This window comes from Silurus meridionalis, chromosome 11 (assembly GCF_014805685.1).
Source record: "Silurus meridionalis isolate SWU-2019-XX chromosome 11, ASM1480568v1, whole genome shotgun sequence".
In the NCBI taxonomy this organism is placed as follows: Eukaryota; Metazoa; Chordata; class Actinopteri; order Siluriformes; family Siluridae; genus Silurus; species Silurus meridionalis.
The window spans coordinates 10,466,435-10,470,164 of NC_060894.1; positions in this window are offsets into that span (position 1 = coordinate 10,466,435).

Here is a 3,730-nt window from a genome sequence, read left to right on the forward strand (position 1 = left end):
AATAATAATAATAAAAAAGGCAGGTATACATACATGGTTACAAAAAAAAGAGGAGATTAAATCTTTGAGTATATTCAAAGTTGTGATTGCTTTCTGGCTTGAAAGTTCTTGTTTATAAGATTAAAAAATAAATTGGTAATTCAGCCTTGAATTAAGAGATATTGGGCATCTTTCTGACCATTTACATCTGTGTATATACAGGGAGTGCAGAATTATTAGGCAAATGAGTATTTTGACCACATCATCCTCGTTATGCATGTTGTCTTACTCCAAGCTGTATAGGCTGGAAAGCCTACTACCAATTAAGCATATTAGGTGATGTGCATCTCTGTAATGAGAAGGGGTGTGGTCTAATGACATCAACACCCTATATCAGGTGTGCATAATTATTAGGCAACTTCCTTTCCTTTGGCAAAATGGGTCAAAAGAAGGACTTGACAGGCTCGGAAAAGTCAAAAATAGTGAGATATATTGCAGAGGGATGCAGCAGTCTTAAAATAGCCAAGCTTCTGAAGCGTGATCATCGAACAATCAAGCGTTTCATTCAAAATAGTCAACAGGGTCGCAAGAAGCGTGTGGAAAAACCAAGGCGCAAAATAACTGCCCGTGAACTGAGAAAAGTCAAGCGTGCAGCTGCCAAGATGCCACTTGCCACCAGTTTGGCCATATTTCAGAGCTGCAACATCACTGGGTGCCCAAAAGCACAAGGTGTGCAATACTCAGAGACATGGCCAAGGTAAGAAAGGCAGAAAGTCGACCACCACTGAACAAGACACACAAGCTGAAACGTCAAGGCTGGGCCAAGAAATATCTCAAGACTGATTTTTCTAAGGTTTTATGGACTGATGAAATGAGTGAGTCTTGATGGGCCAGATGGATGGGCCCGTGGCTGGATTGGTAAAGGGCAGAGAGCTCCAGTCCGACTCAGGCGCCAGCAAGGTGGAGGTGGAGTACTGGTTTGGGCTGGTATCATCAAAGATGAGCTTGTGGGGCCTTTTCGGGTTGAGGATGGAGTCAAGCTGAACTCCCAGTCCTACTGCCAGTTTCTGGAAGACACCTTCTTCAAGCAGTGGTACAGGAAGAAGTCTGCATCCTTCAAGAAAAACATGATTTTCATGCAGGACAATGCTCCATCACACACGTCCAAGTACTCCACAGCGTGGCTGGCAAGAAAGGGTATAAAGAAGAAAATCTAATGATATGGCCTCCTTGTTCACCTGATCTGAACCCCATTGAGAACCTGTGGTCCATCATCAAATGTGCGATTTACAAGGAGGAAAACAGTACACCTCTCTGAACAGTGTCTGGGAGGCTGTGGTTGCTGCTGCACGCAATGTTGATGGTGAACAGATCAAAACACTGACAGAATCCATGGATGGCAGGCTTTTGAGTGTCCTTGCAAAGAAAGGTGGCTATATTGGTCACTGATTTGTTTTGTTTGGTTTTGAATGTCAGAAATGTATATTTGTGAATGTTGAGATGTTATATTGGTTTCACTGGTAAAAATAAATAATTGAAATGGGTATAAATTTGTTTTTTGTTAAGTTGCCTAATAATTATGCACAGTAATAGTCACCTGCACACACAGATATCCCCCTAAAATAGCTAAAACTAAAAACTACTTCCAAAAATATTCAGCTTTGATATTAATGAGTTTTTTGTGTTCATTGAGAACATGGTTGTTGTTCAAATTAAATCCTCAAATAAAATTAATCCTCAAAAATACAACTTGCCTAATAATTCTGCACTCCCTGTAGTACTTACCTAATAATATTAACAAATTTAGCATAAAAATTTGACTCTTATTTGTATTTTTTTTTAATCTAAATAAAAAATATTTAAATTTCCTTATCTCAATTTTAGAACAAGCAAAATTCAGGGAGATCAGTTTTGTATCTGGTTTGTTCGATAAATTCTATGTATAATTTTAGTAATAATAATAGTAACACAATATTTGTTCAAAGTCCAAATCAACTTTCAGTTAATATTCTCAAAATATTTCTTCCAGAAATACTTATAACAAAATGTTGCGGGACAATGAATAAAAGATCTGAAAAATGTATTATAAAATGTTTTATCTGTAATATCAATACCGTTTATTAAGATCTCTTTTTTTTTTAAAGAGGGATTGTTTAGATTCACTGAAGCCCTGCAAAGGTCTCACAAAACCTGCTGGTATTGCATCAACTATATTCATGAGGTAGTATTGGAATAAGCACTGCACGTAGCATGCGGTGCATACAGTCTCAAGCAACGTAACACCAAATACACAAAGAAATACGATGTGAATTTGCAACTGAGAAATGATACTCCAGTGCCCCCCCAAAGGATGCAGCTACTGTAGAAACAAGCATCATGTTGATCGATTGCAATGTCCTGAATAAGAAAAAAAGTGCAAAATATGTAAGAAGCTAAATAATTTGTCAAAAGTCTGTCACTCCAGATGTGAGAAAATTGTTCATGCAATAAGACAAGAAAGGCTCAACTTGATCTTGACTTTCTTGTCTTATTGCATGAAAAATCTTCCCACATCTGGAGTGACAGACCTTTGTCAAATCAATGTGATGATCTGTTTATTGACTCAGCAACACAGGACAAACATAAAGCAAACCTTCTTGAACATTAAAATAGATCTAAAACAACCCAAAAATCTAATTTTAACTGGACACTAGATCCTCAACCAATGTCATTCCCCTGTGTAACTACACCAGATTGAAACCTTAGGGCACACTGCAGCCAAGACCTGCGATGTTGTATAGTTTCAGAGACAGTGGCATTGAGTAAAAGACAGAGGCGGAGCTGGAAGTAGCAGAGCTGAAGATGTTGAGGTTTTTCATTGGGAGTGACGAGGATGGACTGGGTTAGAAACGAGTTTATTAGAGGGACTGAGCGGGACATGGGGTATATCTATAGGAGAATGCTGAGGATAGACCCATCAGGAAACAGGAAATAAGGAAAGGTCAAGGAGGAGGTTTATGGATGGGGTGTGACATGCAGGTAGTTGGTTTGAAAGAGGCAGATGTAGAGGACATGGTGGTATGGAAAGGGATGATCCGCTGTGGCGACCCCTAATTGGAGAATCCCAAACAAGAATTGTAAAAACATGCTAGACTTTTCCAGTCTTATGGGGTTCTTCCCAAACTGTTAGTACCAAGTTGGAGGCACACAATTGTATGTATCTGGATGTGGTAGCATTCGATTGTCGCTTCACTTAAACTAGAAGACTCAAACCTGTTTCAGCATGACAATGCCTGTGTACAAAGCCAGCTCCATAAAAATAATGTTTACATGAGTTAGAGTGTAAGATCTTGAGTGGCCTGCTCTAGAGCTCTGACCTCAACCCTAATGAACACCTTTGGGGTGAATTGGAACATTGACTGCGCACCTGGCCTCCACATCCTACATTAGTAGTTGACTTTACTAACACCCTAGTGGCTGAATAAGAAAAAAAACTCCCTTCACCCCCACCGTATCAGACCCATTGCCGAATATTAGTATCAATGCATCCCTGGTGTCATTTATTATTTCCTATAAAATCTGAGTTCCTATAAAAACTTTGTTAGCTCTGTGTACATGTAATGTAAACTGCATTTTATTGACTCTGTACATTTACCCTGCACAATGACAAAGTTAAATATAATCTAAAAACACTCATGCACTTTCTTCTTCTGCAAGTCTAGCATGAGAACAACATGTTGCTAAGGTGTGTAAGAAATTTTACAGCAACAGA